Genomic DNA, 12,356 nt, shown 5'->3' on the forward strand with positions numbered 1-12,356 from the left:
TTTGTCCCTTATTTTTGTAGCACCCCAATATTCAAATATGATTATAGGTAGAAATGGTGCTCAGTTTCTTTTTCCTGCTTCGAGGCATACACTCCCAGGTCAATCCTTTTGGAATGTTGATAGCTATATGCAATCAATGTAATACTCATTTTTATTAATATAAAACTTTTGTATCAGCTTACAAAAAAATTATTGAATCCAAAAAAAAGTATGAGACTGAGTTTATAGAGAATAAGTTTTCCATGCATACAATGAAGCTTCTAATGAGGGTAGAATTGAGCTTTAAATTAACTAGAATATTTTCAGATATGCTAATAAAAATCACACCTACACAATTGGTGACAAAAAACATAAAATGATTTCAATTTTTTTTGGAAATTGATATATATATATATATATATATATATATATATATATATATATATATATATATATATATATATATATCTGTGTGTGTGGGGGGGGGGGGTGGTATATATGTATTAATTTTTCTACTAAATTGATGATCTAAGTGATATGAAATTATGTAAACTAAGAGATCCAAGGTTCAATCACTTGGAAGTAACCCAGTCTACTAAGAGGACATGTCATGAAACCGAGAGGTATAATGGTAGCAGCCATAATTGACTTCATGTCATAAGAATAAGAGCCTAGCCAAATTGTTGATTCCTCTGGTTAAAAAAAGAATATTAATGTATTAAATTTAGTGGAAGAGTGTTACAAATCCTCTCAAAAAGTGAGCTTTCAAGACACACACACACACATGTATATATTTTAAATATTATATTTTTTTTAGAGGAAAGAAATTGTCCCTATCAGCCTAGGGTTAGAGTGAGGTTGTTGGTACTAGGTCATCCCACAAGTATATTCACTTAAGATTTCACAAATCATGAATCCAATACAACAATATTCGAAGGAAAAAAACCGTTAGAACAATTGTCATTATGTCACTAGCGGAAATAACCCATTAATTAAAGTTGAAGTTATAGTGATAAAGCTATTTGATTGGATTGGATCATTATATTGGATCACTTGTCACTACCTAAGGTAACTCATTAATTAAGTCTAAAGTTATAGCGATAAATCCATTTTATCTGTATTGGATCATTATTTTCTTTTTCATCCATCTCGATGCATTTGGAGTGGAAATAGTGGAGGAATCAGCTCACGAGACCGTTTTACCATCAAGACCCATTTTCGCAAAACAGGGTCTGAAACCTTCCAGGAGAATTTTGATACATTATTATTTCATGCTATTATACACACAAATATCTTTCTAATGGCGTAAGAAGCACGTCAATTGGAGTTCGTATGCAAAAGTTATGCCATTCAGAAGTTGATCTTCCTATTTAGCCACGTGATTATGATGTAAAAAGCTCTAGAAGAATCTATATTGTAACTCTAGTTAAGAGTTGATGTAGTCAAAATTAACCAATAATAGGCTATTAGGTTGTGTTACAACCAGATCACTAGGAGGAAGAGGTATTCAATTCTTTGGAGAGCATTTTGTTCCATAATTGAGTAAAGAAAGCCAAGCGAGATATGAGGTAGAGCATGCATAGAAGATCTGTGCACTGTAGTAGTCCACGAGCCATAGGCATTACTTCTTTTTACCTACATCCATATTTCCAGACAGAGAAATAGAGTGAAGTGGTGTGAGCTTCCAGCTGGATTTTCTTCTGAAAGGGTTTTCCATAGAGCATATATTATGTCTTATGTGTGTGTGTGTGAGCTTATTTTTTTGTTCTCTACTTTTCTGCATAATTTCTATTCACATGCATAGTTTATAGATCTTAAAGTTTAATAAAAATGCAATAATGCAAAATCTCATATTTTTAATATAATATTTTTAGATATGTTGTGACAAACTATCCAGTAGAATATCCATGGCAATTTATGGATCACCATTCCAGCCAACCACTCGAGCCAACCCAAAATGATAAGTAAATACTATATTTATAATATTAATATATTAATTTTATATGAAGAGTGTTACAAATCATTTTCCAAATGATGAGTTTAGAAAAAAAATTGATGATTTCTTTGGTATTTTGTAATATAATTTTTACCTTTTCATATATATATATATATATATATATATATATATATATATATATATATATATTCTTTCTATTACATCAAATTTCATCATATCATTTGCGGGAATTGAAGTAAGGTGGAGGAGGATTTGAATCATTCCTCCCAATCATCTAAAATAAACCATATTGACATTTTTAACGTTTTGTAATATAAATATATTTTGCAATATATTTTTACTTTTAGTTTTTTAAGAAATTATATATATATATATATATATAGATATATCTATTTTTAATTATATTAATATATCACTTTTATATTATATAAAAATAAAATACACACACACACACACACATATTATTTTTATTTTTGCTTATATTTAATTAAGATAAAATAATATTATTATTTGTTGTAAGTTATTTTCTAGAATTTATATATAAATGTTTTCTTTAATAGAACGATTAGGTTTATTTTATATAAGTTGAATTTCATGGCCAAAAACATTTACATATATGACTACAAAAATTATATCTTTTATAATATTTACAGCTTCAACATTCCAATAAATCCATAACATAGGTTTTTTGCCTCTACGGACCCTCTACACTATAATTCTATATTGGACCCTTCCATAGACTCTGAAGAATTGATAGAAAAACAAAACAAACTTGTAATACATTGAAAATTAGAAATTTAAACAAGCTTTAAAGCCCCAACTTTATCAATTCCGAACGAAATCACATCTTTTCCTTCATTTGTTCAAGCACTTAGAGTAACACCGTCAAATTTGTCTTGTCGCTACTCTAAACCAGGCCTTGACTTTCCAAACATGAGCTCTTGGACGTCTACAATGAGATCAAATCATAAAACCTCCATGTTGCTAGAAAGTAGCTCTACCTCCAATATTGCAAATTTTCTTTCTACCCTTGCTTCTAACTCTTCAAGTTTTTCTTCTTCCAAGTTGGCTTTTACTACCCTCATTCTCTTCATAAGATTTAGCCTTTGGAAAGAAACTCCACCCTTCCCATCAACAACTTGAATAGTAACTCTATAGATTTCTTCCAAAGCACCAACTTAGGTTCCCAAGCTTGAAATTCTTCTGATGCAATTACCAAATGCTCCATATTTGAACAGAGGGGATGGGTACATCAGGATAAACGAGAAGGAGTTGTCCATATTCAAAAAGATATTTCTTGCTTAAATGGCCAATCCATGTCATTTCCCCTAAGATTAAACGTTGTTGACTCCATTAAAACCAAATCTCCATCAATCCATGATTCTAATGCAATATTGAACTTCACGAAGCATAGGACCAACATTCCTTCTTGTGTATTTAATAATGGCATAGTAAGAAAATTTGTTAAGCTCCGCAACATTATTGAGCCCAAGTGAACTCCACTAAAACCAAGAATCGAGGCCATCCATCTGTCCAACCTTCTAATATTAATGAACTTGTAATATAGTGTGGGGTACAAAGGATTACCACGTATTGCTATGGATTCATTAACACCTCCAAGTGGACGCTCCTTAATTATCATGAAGAATCTCTTGTGCATGTGGTATTGAACTAATCTAGACCAATTTTTCATGAGGCTGCTAGCTATAACGACCCTTCTTTCCATGTTTAACTGTGATGGATTAAGGCACTAGGGTGAATCATTACACTCCCCATTTATTTTTAGAATTCCAATTTCGAGTTACACCCCAAAATTTGTGATTTTGTCAACACCTCCATTTACGTGCCTAAGCATATGGAGTAGGGAGGATTCTTCAAAAAAATTCAACTACAACACAATTCTTTTCTTCTCACCAGGGGAGGGAATGAAGAGTCACAAGATAGATTTTCCTTAGAGATCATTCTAATAACAATCATCGTGTCCCCAAGGGTTTTAAATTTTCTTATTCCCTTAATTTTAGTGATCTCTAGGCTTTTCCACAGTGCTAAAAAATTGTCTTGATTATTTGATGTTGTTTGTAAGCCCTAAGAAAATTTAGTCTCTTCATGTTTTTCAAGACAATAGATCACCCCTCCTTCTCTTGCATACCCTTATTTTAATGTTAATTATGTATAATAAATACATTTAATTATTTATAAAATAATAATATTAACATAAATTTATCTTAACTAAGGATCTATCATGTGTTGAGAGGGACCAAATCTTTCAAAACATAAACATATTCTTAAATGTAAAATTTGAGAAAAGGTTTGCACTTCAAAAGGTTTGATTCCTTTTATATCTTAGTAGATTCAAAATTAAGAAGGATCTATATTGATTCTTAATAAAGTTATTTATATTTATAGAATTTCAAATTTATAAATATATAAATATTCTTATTTTTAATTTGATTAAAACTCTAATAATACATTTAGTTACACAAGCACGCATATTTCCTTAACACTTTTCTTTGACATGTTTTATAGCCTTTTTAATTCAACTTTTTAATGTAATATGCATGGCATCGATTATATATCTAGTTTGGAAAATGAGTTTATTGTAAGTATTAAATTTTTATATATTATTAATCACGACACACATAGAAGATATTTATGTACTTGTGGTTTAAATTTCAAACTTGAATTCGTTATAATTTTAGAGATATGGTGTAAGGAATTTAGGCTTCCTGAATGATCCTAAAATCTTCTTCAAATTGGACATCTTGGAATTTTCACTATACCTTTTCTCTAAAATGTTTCGAACTGTGAAATATTGATGAGATGTGTTATACTCCTATACCAATAGGTGTCATATTTCATGATTGACTGGTTGAGCTCTGTAATATGTTCATCCCTTTCCTTGTTGCAAAGGTTTTCCATATTATCAAAAAAATAAAAAAATGTAAAAAATGTAAAGAGGGTATACCCTAAAAGAAAAATCAAAGGGTAAAAAGAATAAAATGGTAAAAAAAAAAAAGTGAAAGAAATGAACCCCAAACAAAGAAAGACCAGGAAAGTGTGCAAGTCCAAAATGCCACTACTTTTTCATTTTCTATAAATAAAGCATTGTGTGCAGCTTGTTGAACTTTATGCCACAATTGATGAATGGCCAAATAGCTTAATCTTGGCTAGTTCATGTTTGAATTTCCTGTTTTAGAGATAGAGAATAAAATCTGACCAAACTGTTTAAACTTGGTAGATAAGTAGATAGGTAGAGAAGCAAAGGAGCTCAACAGTTTAATCTGAGCCCTTGGATGTAATAAGTGTAGATTTAGGTAGGCTTACCATGCAAAGAAAAGAAAAGTTGATGAGGGTTTGCTAGTCCATGTGCACCCAAAGAAAGAAGGAAAAATGCTAGGCAAAGTAGGTCGGGTAGGTAGATTGGTGTTGCAGAATGACACTTGTGATAAGATTTTGTCTCTAAATGTGTTAATATCATATCTATCACAAGTGCATGGTGGACATTATACCTGAAGCAGCTCAAGTGAGGCAAGGTTTCATAACTAACTCCCCTTCATAATTTTCCCTAAAATCATTTACTAACTTCCCCAAAGGTATTAAGATCTACTTAATATATCACTCACAAGCCACTCCTTCTATTTCATAAACATTACCTAAGTAAAACCCTATTTTACTTAGGAAAATGGAAAAAATTCTCCACGAAAACCCTTTTTCAGCTCTAGCCTAAGTTTAACTACAAAAGTTAAATTATTTTTATAACTTAGCACTCAATTCATAATTCATATTAACAATTAACTCTAATTTTTATTATATAAATCCCATGTAAAATGTTACCCTTCCCGTAATATGTATATATAATAAAAATCCTGATATCATTACATATTCCCGCCCCTGTTTGAAATATAACCATAAACGTTTTGTCAGGGATTAATAAATTTATTTGAAATTTATTAATGACCTAAACCTCCTTGCCGCGCAACAATGGGATTTATTAACCATCTGGGTTAATTTATAACCAAGCCCGCGACCCAATCAAATGCGCCCAAAAACCATTGAAATCATTTAGAAAATGATCGGCCCCACAGTTTAAACCTCCGCCAAGATCAAAGCGCGTCCGCTGTCTTATCTACACCTGACCATCCAACGGTCCGCATCCATTTCGTGCCCCCCCTAACTGTCGTTGTTTAACTCGCGGGGACTGGCAGTTTTGGCACTTCACCCGAAACCACGGAACCCCAAAAGCGATGCGGGCCAAACTGCTTACCACCATCTGCTGACATCACCTGCCATGTCATACTGTCCTCTTGCTGATATCACCTGCCATGCCACCCACCACATCACCTGCCCCCATACTCCCGCTGATGTCATCCGTCCTTCAAAGAAAAAAATTCCTCCATTTTGTCAAATAGAAGGGAAAAAGTAATTTTTTGCTATGTTTTCTGCATATAGCACCTTGCGAGCTCCAGGCATAAAATTGATTGAGGTCGCATCTCCAGTTTCTGACTAGAAAGGCTACATCAACGAGCTCACAGCCTTAACCAACCTGCCAGTTTACAGTTTCTTCCTCTTTAAACACAGTTTAAACCAAACAGAGGGACTTCCGAGCTTGCACAGGAAAGAAATAAAGGTAGATAGGGATATTTTGCTACCCTAACCAGTGGACCTTCAGAAACATGAATTTCCAGAAGAAAGGTGGTGAGAAGACATGTTAGCAGTTCTATTTTTCCAGACAGCAGTGAGCAGGGGTCAGTTCAACATTAAAGAGTGTCAGTTCAGCATTAAAGAGTATCAGTTCAACATTAAAGTGTATCAGATCACAATTAAAGGCAATAGATCAAAATTAAAGAGCACAGTTAAGATAGGCAGTCGGCGCAGTGCTATTACAAAGGACAGCTGCAAGCCGAACCCTAAAGGCCTGCCTCCAGCACAACATCAGTTAGCTGTTTCTATTTTTTCTTGTAAAATGTTATCAGTCATCCTAGATATTATCTCACAGCTGTTATGAGATATTTGTTGTACATATTTTGTAGTATAAATACCCCCTCCATTAGAGTATGGAGTTAGTTTGTGGTGTGTGGATTTCCTAGACTCTGTTGTAATACTAAAACTTTTGGAATAAAGAGCTATTGGAACCAACTGTTGTCTGGCCTACTGGATGAAGAATTGAAGTAGCAGACTTGTCATAGATTTCTTGAATCAACCTCCAGACCAATAAGTCCCCTATATCTTGTATTTTATAGTTTTCTGGTTTATTATATCATCTGTGTTTCATAAAATGAATGAGAAAGAAAATGGTTAATTTCAGAATATGCTTGATTGCACTTTGTTTTCAGTCTTTGTTGTTCTCTATGTTTTCTTCAGAATTTGAATAAGCAGTGAACTCTTCATTGCTCCTGTTTCCTAATTCTTTCACGTTGTTTATTTTATAAATAATACTTAACTTCTCCTTATCAGTAATCATCCACTTTACCTCTTTCAATAGGTTGAAGGATTCTTAATTTCCCTTCACCCCATTTGAGCCCATTCCATTTGATTCAAGCCTCTATTTGTTCCCTGTTTGACTACCTTGCTCTGTGAAGCCATCCTCTATTAAGAAACCAAATCCAGAAAGCCATCTTCTTTGACTCCATCATTCCCAATGGACTGAACTATTCTGTCTTACCTCTCTGTTCTATAAAATCCCACCACCCAAACTCAAACAAAACCCTTGAACTTCATAACTCGCCTAATACCTTTAAAAACAAAGCTAAATCATAAAGAGAGAGCCCTCTCTGGATACAGATTGGCTAAATTTTGTATCTAAAAGATTGGTCTGTGGTTACCTCGGCATCCTTCCCTTTCTTACAAATTTGGGGAAAACCTGAGTGATAACATCATTGGCGACTCCACTGGGGAACTGAATAATTGTTTGTTACTATTGTTTATTTCATAAGCTATAGAGGAAGCCTGAAGTTAGCCAGGTAGCCTTTGAAATTCTTTTTCTTTGAAATCACAGAAGTAAATGAATGCTGCTTCAGTCTATCTCCGGTCTAGCTTATAGATTGAATAGTTGGTTTCAAATACTTGATCAGTTCCTTTTTTTTTTTTAAAGTCTTTAGGAAAGTTCAAAACTCCCACATCTAAAACTTCCTAGAAGAGACTGTTAAAGTTGTATTGTCAAAACTATTTCAAGAAAAAACCAAAAACATACCTAGAAAAATGGCCGTAGAAAGGATTCATTACACAAGATCAAATCCTGATCCTAATCCCCCACCTGTGTTTGAAAATCCTAATCTAATTCCTAGGATTCTTAGAAGACAAGAGAGCCAAGGAAATTCTGCTAGTTCACACCTTGACAAACATTTGCAGAACTCCATTCAATTTGAGCTTACCTCTGAAAGAATACCAAACCTTTCTGTGATTACTACAACTTCTCCAAGTTCACCATCAACACCTCCAACTACCCTTTCCACTCCTCCATCTACAACACACATTCCCATTGTTATCCCTACTCCTCCAGTTGTCACATCTATTTTTGCAACCATGGCAAACCGATATACTCCCCTAAACTTACTTGCCAATCTAGGGGCTATGCCTCAAGACTATCAAAGTAAAATCCCTTCTTTTGAAGGTACTGGCACTTACACAACTCAACAACATACCAATAAAATGACCAACTATTTTGAAAGTTATGAAATTGATGATGATGATGTTAGAATGAAAGTATTTGTTCAAAGTTTAACTAGATATGTTAGAACTTGGTTTAGAACCCTCCCTGCAAATAGTATCAATGACCCACAAGCTCTTTATCGGACCTTCTTGAACAAATGGGAAAAGAAGAAAGATCCTCTCCACATTTTATCGGAGTATGAAAACATAAGAAGAGGCACACAAGAAACTGTCCAAGATTACTATACCAGATTCAATAATGTCTACAATGTTATTCCTCAAAATCCTAGACCTCCTCCAGATTTGGCCTTGATCAAATTCCCTGATTCATTTGATTCTGATATGGCATACCAACTTAGGGAAAGAGCTCCTCGAAACTTAGAAGAGATGCAGAGTATAGCTGTCAGTGTTGAGGCCAACCTGATATCTAAACAATCTAGGGCCAGAGCTGAAAGGAGGACACCTTTCAAAGAAGAACCTTCTACCTTTGAACAGAAATCAGATGCAATTATTAAAGGAATGGATAGACTTGGAGATAGAGTAGAAACAATCGAGAGAAAATCCCCTTGGGATGGTCAACCAAGCAATACTGGGAGAAATCCAAATTTCAGGAAGAACCAAAATCCTAGCGCTGCAAAGACAAGGCCTGAACAAAATATTAGGCCCCTATTTCAAGAAAATTATGCTGAAGCCTCAACTTCTGATGAACCAATAGAAGACACTCAAATTAATCTGATAGTACTCAACAACGAACAACAAGTTTTCTTGACCCAAGAGGATCAAGAAGCTCACATCCTTGAACAATTCCAAATTCAGTCAGGTGAATCATTTGACTTTAGGGAGGGATATGATACAGCCATTTATGAAGTCCACAAACAATACAATTTGAGGAGTAGAAGGGTAGATGTCCCTGAAATCAGCAAACAGAAAGATACCAAGTAGCCTAAAAAAGGTAAGATCAGTGCCCCCCTTGTACATATTCTTTCGAAAACAGATCCTAACCCAAATAATCCAATTGTTGAAGATATATCAGACAATCAGCCACCTAACAGACAACCTTCCACTTCTGTTCCTTCTAAAGGAAAAGAAGAAGAGCCTCTAGAACTTGATTTGGAAACAAATTTAGCCCATAATCCCACTCCCAAAGAGGAGAAAAACACAGAAAATTCAGCTGTCCGAAGTATGAGAACTCAGACCAAAAAACCTTTCAATCTTGAGATAGAAGTAGGCAAACTAAAGATAACTGTTCCATTATCAGAATTAGCTAAACATGATATCTACAGAAGTCAAATGAGCAGATCACTCAAAATTTCTATGAACGAAGATTCAGTAAATGTTTTTGATGACCAGCCTGAATTGATATTTGGCCCCGGAGTAAATGGAAAAACAGTAGAAGGGGAAGTTCCTCTTTTCTATATAGGTCTAAACATACATGATAAAATACTCCATAATGCCATGTTTGATTTTGGTGCTTCTCATAATTTAATGCCTAAATCTGTAATGGAGAAATTAAACCTTAACATCACCAGGGCATATAAAGACCTTTTCTCTTTTGATTCAAGTCAGATCAAATGTTTAGGTTTAATCAAAGACTTATGTGTGTCACTAGTCCAATATCCTTCCAAAACCATCTTAATGGACATAGTAGTAGCTGATATTCCACCAAAGTATGGCATGTTATTGTCTAGATCTTGGGGTGCAAAGCTTCAAGGATCTATACAGTTAAACATGTCTTATGCTACTATTTCAGTGTTTGGTCAACCTAAGAGACTATACAGAGAAACCTTAATGAAGTATGTAGTAAGTAGTCAAGAGAAACCTCAAAATTTCCCTATCTACTTAGTACATTCAGATATGGATTCCTTTATCCTTTACAATGCTGAAATTGATCCCTCACATGAAATAAAAGTTCTCGCAGGTGAAACAAAAAAAATTGCAAGTGAAAGGTCTAGCGTCTGAATTCAAGAAATTTCTGAAAATCATGAAAAATTCGATAAACCAGAAGAAACTGAAAAACCAAATCTCCCTATCAAACAGATCCCTAAAACTCTAGATACTAACTGTGAACATGAAATCCTTTGACACTTAGAATTTGATGGTTTTGTGAACAAATTAGGAGCAGGAGCAGGAGTCTGGGTGCACAATCTTGAAAACAATCATGGTGAAGGCCATGTCTACAGGTTAAACTTTAGGTGCACTAACAATATGGCTGAATATGAAGCTCTATTGCTAGGTCTTAAACTGGTCAAGAAATTGGGAGCAACTAGAGTGTCAGTCCTAGGATATTCTGATTTAATCATTCAACAGATAAAAGGGAAGTTCTTGACAAATGATCCCAGATTGAGAGAGTATAGAAGAACAGCTATAAATATCCTCAATACATTTCTAGAAACTCAGCTTTCCAAAATCCCGAGAAAACATAACTTGTAAGCTCATAGCCTAGCAATGTTTTCCAGCACTTGTAAATTACTATTTGAACCAAATCATCGATTCACAGCTGAAATTAAACACAGGGCAACCATACCTGATAATGTTAAGAACTGGAAAGTGTTTGAAAGTGATAATCAGATCAACAATTTCTTAACCCTAGAAGAAGAATTTTCCAGCACTAACGTAGATGGAGATATAGTTAGTGAGTTTGATCCAACAAATCAAATAGAAACAGACATTTCAACAGAAAATGAAACTCAACTATTTCATCCAACAAAATTTACCAAAAAGGAGATACAAGATCTTAAAGAAACAAATGTTGACGAGATTATTGAAGGAGAATCTAAAATTATCAATTTGAAAGACAATCATTTGCCCAAAGGATTAACTCCTTTGGAAGATCTCTTTGATTTCAACGATATTCCAAAGAAACCCCAGATGGAACCTCTATAAGCAGACATTGAAGACTACAACATAGGAACTGAAGAGAATCAAAAAATGGTAAAATTGTCCAAATCTTTGCCCCCTGATCAAAAACTTAAGTATGTTGAACTTATCGAAGAATTCCAGGATGTTTTTGCCTAGAGCTATGAAGACCTGAAATCTTATGACACCTATGTAATTTAGCATACAATACCCCTAAAGGAAAATCAAAAACCATTCAAACAAAAGCTCAGAAGAATCAACCCTGTACTGCTTCCTTTAATTGAAGAAGAAATCAAACAAATGCTTGATGCAGGGATAATTGCTCCAATCAGATTTTCAAAGTGGGTATCTAATTTAGTGCCTACAAGGAAGAAAACAAGAGAAATCAGATTATGTGTTGACTTAAAAAATGTAAACAAGGTTTCTTTGAAGGACAACTACCCTTTACCTAAGATGGATCATGTTTTACAAAGGGTAGTAGGTGCTTCTAGGATTTCAATTTTGGATGGGTTTTCAGGTTTTAATCAAATTCTGGTTCATCCTGATGACCAAGAATAGACTGCATTTACAACACCATGGGGTACATTCAAATATGTTAAAATGCCATTCGGACTTAAGAATGCAGGGGCAACCTTTCAGCGAGCAATGGACATAGCTTTTGCAAAAGAAATTCACGATTTTCTGGTTATATATCTAGATGACCTCATTGTGTTTTCTAGATTAGATCACTAACATTTAGATCATTTAAGACAAGTGTTTTTAAAATGCAGATAGTATGGTATTTCATTAAATCCTAAAAAATCTTTGTTTGGTCTAGAGGAAGGCAAACTGTTAGGCCATATCATCTCCAAAGATGGCATCAAAATTGATCCTGCTAGAATAGAAGCTATTCTGCAAATACCCCACCCCAGAAATG

Source organism: Pinus tabuliformis, chromosome Q (genome assembly GCF_031772625.1).
Source record: "Pinus tabuliformis cultivar Carrire ecotype Pingquan chromosome Q, CPIR1, whole genome shotgun sequence".
NCBI lineage: Eukaryota > Viridiplantae > Streptophyta > Pinopsida > Pinales > Pinaceae > Pinus > Pinus tabuliformis.